The sequence below is a fragment of the Jaculus jaculus genome, chromosome 13, assembly GCF_020740685.1.
Source record: "Jaculus jaculus isolate mJacJac1 chromosome 13, mJacJac1.mat.Y.cur, whole genome shotgun sequence".
NCBI classification, from domain to species: domain Eukaryota; kingdom Metazoa; phylum Chordata; class Mammalia; order Rodentia; family Dipodidae; genus Jaculus; species Jaculus jaculus.
In genome coordinates, this window is record NC_059114.1 from 27,532,061 (window position 1) to 27,541,247 (window position 9,187).

The 9,187-nt window shown below is 44.3% G+C and overlaps 1 non-coding gene across 1 annotated transcript; it reads left to right on the forward strand.

Annotated features, from left to right (window-relative positions):
- Window positions 1-8,615: 8,615 nt before the first annotated feature.
- Window positions 8,616-8,722, forward strand: LOC123454316. The gene has a single exon (XR_006633298.1). It is a non-coding gene; the product is annotated as a U6 spliceosomal RNA (small nuclear RNA).
- Window positions 8,723-9,187: the final 465 nt, after the last annotated feature.

The following is a 9,187-nucleotide window of genomic DNA, read 5'->3' on the forward strand; positions in this document are numbered from 1 at the left end:
GGGGAGGACAGCTTCTGATACGTTCTCCACCAAAGAGCAGCCTTCCTGCGTGGGAAGAAGAGTCTTCCTCTGGAAGGTTGTCTTCCTCAGAGCACAGAGCAGGCCTGAGAGACACATTAGGATCAGTGGGGGAGCATGGGAGAATGTTCTAGTCAGCAAGATGCAGAGAATGAACCTTGCTGCTCAGTGTGGTAGCATGGTGACATATTTTATAGCAGACTCCCATTTCATACTCACCTGGTTTGATTTGTTCATTTTGTTGGAGAGCCTCTCATTGTATGTGAGGCTGGCCTGGAGATTTTGGTAGAATCTTACAGGTCACGTATGTATAAATCATGTCATCTGCAAGTAGTGCTAGTGTGGCTGCTTTCTCTCCCATTTGTAGCCCTTTCATTTATTTCTTTTGCCTTATTGCTTCAGCTAAGACTTTGGTACTATGTTGAAAAGCATGGTGAGTGTGGGCAGTCCTCTTTTGGGCACCGGGTTGTGCACTCTGCCAGTAGAGGGCGATGCAGGACGTCTGCCTCCGGTGCTCACTGCGTGTCCTGGTGGGAAGTGACTCCTGGCATTGTGCACTTTCTCCTGTGATCCTGGTCTTACCGTTTGACTTCGGAGATTCCAGGTCTCATCCTGGAGGTAGGCAGAAGGTTTCCAGAATTGCCAGGCCTCCTCAGGAGTCTGGTTATTTTCAGGAACTTTCTAAGTCCTTCAGTCACCCACCCCAGTCCTGAATGGGTACCCGCTTTCACAAGTGGCAAGTTATTACAGTTTTCAGGAACTACTCAGCTTTTCCTCGTGTACATTTTTTTACTTCTTCCCTTTATCGTTCACTTTTGATGGTGTTTTGAATAGGTTTCTTTAGTTAGCCCAGGCTTGTATGGTTTCTACTTTGTGCTCCAGGGAGTAATGAAACTCTCTATTCTCTTCCTCAGACTCCTAAGAGCTGGGTTCATAGTTGTGATTCAGCACTGAATAATTTTCTCTTTTTCTGTCCTTAATTTTTTTTCTCCTTGGTATAGAGATTCATTCTCTAGTCCATGCATGCAGTAACAAATATGTGACCCCTTTGCCCTGGAGCTGGTAATAATTTATGCTTCAGTCTGAGATTTCAGGTTTTTTTAAAAAATACATTTATTTATTTGCCAGGAGAGGGGAAGAGGTGGGGCAGTGAGAGAGGATGGAGAGATGGATTGATGAGTGAATGAACAAATGAATGAATGAATGAATATGGGAGAATATAAATGGGAGAAAATGAAAATGAACATGAATAAATGGGCACACCAGGGCCTTTGCTACTACAAACCTACTCCAGATGTAGGGACAGTTTGTATATCTGGCTTTATGTGGTTACTGGGGAGTCGAAGCTGGGTGGTCAAGCTTTGCAAACAAGTACCTTTAACTGTTGAGCCAGCCGTTCAGATTTCAAAACCACTTACCACATGTTTCTTCTCTCTCTCTGTCTCTCCTCCTGTTTCCCTTTCAACTCTCTTTCCTTTATTCTCTCTCTCTTAGGTAGTGAAGATTCTACCCAGGGATAAGCCACATACCCTGGTTTCTTTTATTTTGTTTTACTTTTACATTATTACCCATTTTGGTGTTTAGTTATCTATAGGTTAGACAGATCTTAACTTGCTGCCCTGCCTCAGTGTTGCATGTAGGAGTAGCCATGTTCCCCAAAAGAACCTCCAAAAACCTCCAAGTATGTTCTCCAAAGTCAAAAGAAACAAACAAAAAAGATCTGTGACATCATTAGTGATAAGGGGATTTAAGACAATACCACAATCACAATCATTACTTGGCAAAAGTTAAAAATCTGAAATGCCAAGTGCTTAAGAGAGTACAGATAACAGAAGCTATTGTGCACTGCTCTTGGTTGAAACAAATAGAATCATTTTAGAAAGTAGTTTACTATTTTATCATGAAATGCAACAGTCATATACTCTCTGAGCCACTAATTCTATTCCTCAAATTGTACCTGAGAAATGGTTTTGCATGTGTTTTAGGGACATATATGTATAGTACCATCAGGCAGAATGCCATCACAAATCCCCAAGAACAGAAGAGTGGACCATGCACAGCAAGGCTTGCATCACCAGCAAAGCTTAAGGACCTGAGTTTGATTCCCTAGTACCCATGTAAAGCCAGATACACAAGGAGGTGCATGCATCTGAAGTTCATTTATAGTGTCAGGAGGCACTGATCTGTACATGCACAATGCACACAACCCTCTTTCTCTCTTCCCCTTCCTCTGCCCTCTCTCCATCTCTCCCTCCCTTTGTCTCCTTTCCTTCTCCAAGTTCTTTCCCTCTTTCCCCTATTTCTTTCCTTCTCCCTCTCCTCCTTTCTCCCTCTCCTCCTCTCTTCTTTCAAATAAATAACACTATTTAAAAAAATTCTTGGGCTGGGGATAAACCTTAGCTGTTTAGAATTCTTGCCTAGTATCTACAAAGCCCTGGGTTCAGTCCCACCACTCCATCAACTGAGCATGATGCTCACACCTATAAGCCAAGAATGGGAGTGGCAGAGACAGAAGAATCAGAAGTTCAAGATAACCTTTGAGTGACATGTCAAATTCAAAGTCACCCTAGGCTATATGAGACCTCCTCTTAAATAACAACTTAAGAAAAAGCAAATTAAATAAGAAAACCAGAATGGGAGGGTGATTTGGCTGTGAAATAAGCCACCGCTCATCCTCAGGGCAGACTCTGTTGATCTGACTGGCTAGGCAGTTTAGTCCATCCCACCTCACTGACCCATGCCCATTTCTTATGGTTCTGCATGGTCTGTCCAGAGATAGGCCATTGTTAATGAAAGAGAACCATTTTTCACTATGCAGAAGGATCCTTATTTGGTATAGGAGTGGTTGCCACACACTGCAATGGTATTCAAACAATCTCTATCTGAGAAACAGAAATAACTCCAGAGCCAGTGTCTGGACTGCAAATTCCAGGCAGCCTGGGATATATAATGAGTTTCAGATTAGGGATGGCCCTATTTCAAAAAATACAGAGGAGAGCCAGGCATGGTGGCACACATCTTTAATTCCAGCACTAGGGAGGCAGAGGTAGGAGGATCCCTGTGAGTTCGAGGCCACCCTGAGACTACATAGTGAATTCCTGGTCAGCCTGGGCTAGAGTGAGATGCTACCTCAAAACAAAAACAACAACAAAAAAATACAAAGTAGGGTTGGAGAGGTTGCTTAGTGGATAAGGCGCTTGCCTGCAAAGCCAAATGATCTCAGTTGGACTCCCCAGGGCCCACATAAGCCAGATACACAGGAAGTACATACATCTGGAGTTCTTTTGAAGTGGCTGGAAGCCCTGGCATGCCCATTCTCTCTCTCTCATTCTGCCTCTTTCCCTCTCTCAAATAAATAAAAATAAAATATTTTTAAAACTACTAAGTATATAGTGTGTATATATATATGTATATATGTGCATGTATACAGACATGCCAGATGCACAAAGTGGCACATGTGTCTGGAGTTCATCTGCAGTGCTAAGAGGTCCTGACACACCCATTCTCCTTCATTCATATTCATATTCATATTCCCTCCCTCCCTCCCTCCCTCCTTCCCTCCCTCTCTCTCTCTCTCTCTCTCTCTCTCTCTCTCTCTCCAGGTAAGTTAATAAAAATATTTTGGGGGCTTAGCAGTTAAGCACTTGCCTGTGAAGCCTAAGGACTCTGGTTCAAGGCTCGACTCCCCAACACCCACATAAGCCAGATGCACAAAGTGGTGCATGCATCTGGAGTTCGTTTGTAGTGGCTGGAGGACCTGGTACACCCATTCTCTCTCTGTCTGTTTCTCTCCCTCCCTCTCTTCCTCCCTCCCTCCCTCCCCACCTCTCTCTCTGCCCCTTTCTCTGCCTGTTGCTCTCAAAATATAAAAATAATTTTTTAATTCTTTAAAAAATATTTTGAAAATATTTAAAAGTTGTTCAACATCATTAATAATGGTGGAAATTCAAAACACATGCTACTTAAGCTCATTACTTGGAAAACAAACTTAAAATTCCAGGATGATGGAGAGATCGTTCAATGGTTAAAGAGGCTTGCTTGCAAAGCCTACTGCCCTATGTTCAATTTCCCAGTACCCATATAAAGTCAAATGCACAAAAGGGTGCAAGTGTTGGGAGTTGTCCACACCTCTTTCTGCTCCTCCATTCCTTCTCCTTTCTGTCCATCTTCCCTTCCAAATAAATATTTTTTTTTTCAAGGTAGGGTCTCACTCTAGCTCAAGCTGACCTGGAATTCACTATGTAGTCTTAGGGTGGCCTTGAACTCACAGCGATCCTCCTAGCTCTGCCTCCTGAGTGCTGGGATTAAAGGCGTGTACCACCATGCCCATCCTGAACATACACACACACACACACACACACACACTATTTTTTTTCTTTTGGCTTTTTGAGGTAGGGTCTCACTATCCCAGGCTGACATGGAATTCACTGTGTGGAATTTATGTACCTCTGCCTCATGAGTGCTGGGTTTAAAGGGGTGTGTCATCACACCCAGCCCTGTTGAACACATTTTTTATTTAGTTTTATTTATTTATTTATTTATTTGAGACAGAGAGAGGGAGAGGGAGAGAGAGAGAAAAATGGGCACGCCAGGGCCTCTAGCCACTGCAAAGGAACTCCAGACACATGTGACATCTTGTGCATCTGGCTTACGTGGGATCTGGGGAATTTAACCTTGGCCCTTAGGTTTCACAGGCAAGTGCCTTAACTGCTAAGCCATATTCTCCAGCCCTGATCATATTTTTTTTACGTATGACTTTACTATGTAAGCAAGCTTACTTAATGTTTGATATATGTCCCTGCCTGGCCAGAACTCATGATTCTCCTGCCTGTGCATCCCAGATGCGGGAATTACAGGTGTGGGCAAGCAGTGACTCATTTTCTACTTTTTCTTGTTTTCTCCTTTTCCCTTCTCTCCCCTGTCAACCTTCTCCTGAACTGCCCTCCTTCCCTCCAGTCCCCATTTTCTTCCTTTCCCCTCCTTTCTTATCCTCCCCCCTCCCAGATCCTTCCCTTTTTCAGTTCCTTTCTACTTCCCCTCCTTCTTGCCAACCCTTTTCTTTTTCACTTCTTCCTTCCCTCACTCTTTCCCTCCCCCACCACTTCCCCTTCCTTTCTTCTCTCTCTTTTCCTCTTCCTACCTTTACTTACCATTACTTTTTCCTTTCATTTCCTTTTTTCATTCCTTCTTTCCAGTCCCTTCCTTCCCCCTAGGGGTGTAACGTTTGCTGTCCAACAATTCACTGGAAGGTATCCCATCCCTGGTACTGAAAATTTTCTAGCAACCATCTACGGCTCCTGAGTGTTCCATTGTCCCAAAACGGAGGATTCCATATGATTTATTTATATCCTCTTAGATTTTGATTAGCCCACCCTCCACCTTTTCTTATACTTTTCTTTCCCCAACTCGCTTATTTTTTCTTCCAGAGCTCTCATTCTATGCCCAGGCTGACGGATGTCTATATAGCTCATCTGGCTGCAGCTTTTATACTTCCTGCCTCAATGCCAGAAGTCCAGGAATTTCCTACCACAGGGAATTTAAAACCCTTTATGTTTTCTTTTATCCCCTTAATCATCCCCAACATGTGTCCCATTAATGATGTTGAACTTATGCAAAAGCTGTATCCGCAACCCTGTTCTCTGACTTTGCTATTGTTGAGACTAAGTCTCACTAAGTTACCTAGGCTGCCCTTCAAATTACTCTGTAGCTAAAGCAGGTCTTGAATTCCTGATCCTCTTGACTCTGTCTTCCACATAGCTAGCCAGAATCACCACACCTGTCCAAATACCCACTTTGTTTTGTTTTGTTTTGTTTGTTTTCTGAGGTGGGGCCTCACTCTAGTTCAGACTGACCTGGAATTCACTTTGTAGTCTCAGGGTGGCCTTGAACTCATGGCGAGCCTCCTGTCTTTGCCTCCTAAGTGCTGGGATTAAAGGCGTGCGCCACCATCCCCGGCTCACTTTTAATTTTAGTAGTTTTTACTTTGAAAGTTGGTATTACATTGTATGGAATATTTTTTGTCCCATTCCCCTCTTTCCCACCCCCATCCCACCAAGGACTCTTCTCAGTAGGGTTACCGGTATTCACCATGGGGTTATGGGTTGTGAATGATGAGAGCAGCAGTCAGTCATGGTCTGCAGGTAGAGGAGGGGCCAATGCCTCTGGATCCTCCTTCCCACCCTGTGACTCTTAAAATTTTTCCACCCCCTTTTCTGCAGTGTACCCTGAGCCTTACTAGGTGTGTCATAAGTCTACATTAGTGTTAAGCTCTCAGCAGTTTGTGGACTTCTGCTTTGATATGTTTTGTGTGTCCTCAGTATCTCTCACCATCTCCCTGGCACAGGATGCCAGGCTTGCTGTGAGAGCAGCACTCATACTTAGCTGGGCAATTCCTCAGTGGTTTCATCTGGACCCTGGCTGATGTACAAGAGGTGGCTCATCTCATGATACGGAATAAGCTATCTTTTCTTGTCATGTTGATGGATGTTGGTTCTCCCAGGTTTTCACTGCCTTCTGCAAAAGAAAAAACAGATTCTTCAATGGAGAGTGAGAGCAGCATGGGTTAAAGGGGATAAGCATAGTTAATTAAGAGATATTTTAGCCAGGCGTGGTGGTGCATACCTTTAATCCCAGCACTCGGGAGGCAGAGGTAGGAGGAGTGTCATGAGTTCAAGGCCACCCTGAGACTACATAATGAATTCCAGGTTAGCCTGGACTAGAGCGAAACCCTACCTTGAAAAACAGAGAGTTCCTTCCCATTGGGCAGGTCTCTTATCCAGTCATAGAGCCTTTGGTTACCCCACAGGCTAAATACCACTGTTGCACAAGTGTGTACATCTTGTCCAGCTGGCTGATTTTGTATGTAGCTGGATCCCCTGCTTGTTCACAACATTGGTGGCCATTTTCCCCCAGTAGCTCATGTAGCACTTTCTAGCATTATGACAGTTAGCCAGCAGGAAGCTGCTTCTGCCCAAATTCCTCACAATCTCTGAGTGTTCTGTGTCAGCAGCTTGTGGTGTCTTCAGCAGTAGGGTCTTACCTTTTAGTTCTAGTGGGTAGTCAAGTGCTTTGACAGAAGCTGGCCTTGTTTGGGGACTTCATAGGTCTCTCTGACCAACAGCTCACGTGAGGTGCAACCTCTTTCTGGCACTGGAAGTTATAAGACATAGCCCATGGTTTTAGAATTAGGTTTTTGGGCCGGGCGTGGTGGCGCACGCCTTTAATCCCAGCACTCGGGAGGCAGAGGTAGGAGGATCGCCGAGAGTTCGAGGCCACCCTGAGACTACATAGTGAATTCCAGGTCAGCCTGAGCCAGAGTGAGACCCTACCTCGAAAAAACCAAAAAAAAAAAAAAAAAAGAATTAGGCTTTTGGATTCCTCCTGCCTCTCAGGTTCCCTTCTACCCAGATGACCCCCCCCCCCCACTCCTATTGAGGGTTCTTTCTTTTAGTTTTGCTATTCAGGAGAAATGTTTTTATGCTACTAATTCATAATAGCTTTAATTTTGTGTATATCTCCCTTCACCCTACCTTTTCCCTCCCCACAAACATTTCCACCCCTATTATCTGTCCCTTGAGTTGTTGGTCAGGTGTGCCTGCAACTCAGGCTGTTCCAGGCTAGAAACCACATGTGAGGGAGAACATGTGGCATTTGTATTTCTGTGCTTGTGTGAGTTCACTTAGTGTGATCTGTTCCAAGTCCATCCATTTTCCTGCAACTTTGATCAGTTTATTGTTCCTTACCACTGAGTAGAATTCCATTGTATATATACCACATCTTCATTAACCATTTATCTATTGATGGGCATCTGGGCTGATTCCAGATCCTGTTTCTTGTGAATAGAGCAGCTACAAACATCTCCTTGGACATAGGCTGCCTTGTGCTTCACTAATAGGGATTGCCATCTGTGTCTGATTTGATGATTTCTGGTTCCAACAATATGCTTGACTGGATTGGCTTGGTGCATTGGTTCCTTGGCATCCTCTGGTTTCTAGACTTTCTTGTTGAATGCTGAAGAGGTGAGTGCATTCCCCTGTGCTGTCTTCACTCAGGCAGTGGTTGCAGTGTTTCTGAAGTAGCCCTGTCATCGCTTAGGGAAGTCTGATTCTAAGCATTGAGAGTATGGACAGAGATCTTGAACTTCTGAGTTACACATCTTTCCCCTCAGCTGTCAAAGGCAGGGGTGGCTGCTTTCCCAAGAAGCTACTTATTCTATATTAAAGTCTTTGAGATTGGGGCTGGAGAGATGGCTTAGCATTTAAGTCCTTTGCCAGCAAAGCCAAGGGATCCCAGTTTGATTCTTTAGGACCCACATAAGCCTGATGTACAAAGGGACACATGCATCTGTAGTTCATTTGCAGTGGCTGGAGGCCCTGGAGTGCGCCCTTGTGCCCTCACGCTCTCTCTCGCTTGCTCTCTCTCTCTCTCTCTCTCTCTCTCTCTCTCTCTCTCTCTCTCTCTCTCTCTGTTTCTCTCTCTCTCAAATAAATACATAAAATTTAAAAAGTCTTTGATATCACTAACTCCATTTAATGAGCTATCCACTTGCTTCCTAAGAAATAACTATTTTGCTTTCTTTTTATGTTTAAAAAATTTCTGTGCTCACTTTGGCAGCACATATACTAAAATTGAAACAATAAAGAGAAGATTGGCATGGCCCCTGTGCAAGGATAACATTTATTTACTTGTAAACAGATAGATAAGAGAGGCAGACAGAGAGAATAGGCACACTGGGGCCTCCAGCCACTGCAGATCTTCTCCATATGCATTGTACATCTGGCTTTACATGCATACTGGGGGATTGAACTTGGGTCATTAGGCTCTGTAGGCAAGCACCTTGACTGCCAAGTTATCTTTCCAACTACTCCCCCCCTTTTATTGTTTTTTCGAGGCAGAGTTTCACTCTAGCTCAGGCTGACCTGGAATTCACTATGTCGTTTCAGGGTGGCCTCAAACTCTCAGCAATCCTCCTATCTCTGCCTCCTGAGTGCTGGGATTAAAGGCATGCGCCACCACACCCGACACGCCAACCCATTTTTTGAGAGTGGACAAGGGAGAAGGTACTTACTTAGTCCAGCTGGCCTAGCATGCACTGAATAGCTTAAGACAACTTTCTTCCCACCTCAGCCTCCTTGAGTGCTATGATTACAACTGTGGGCCACCAGCGAAT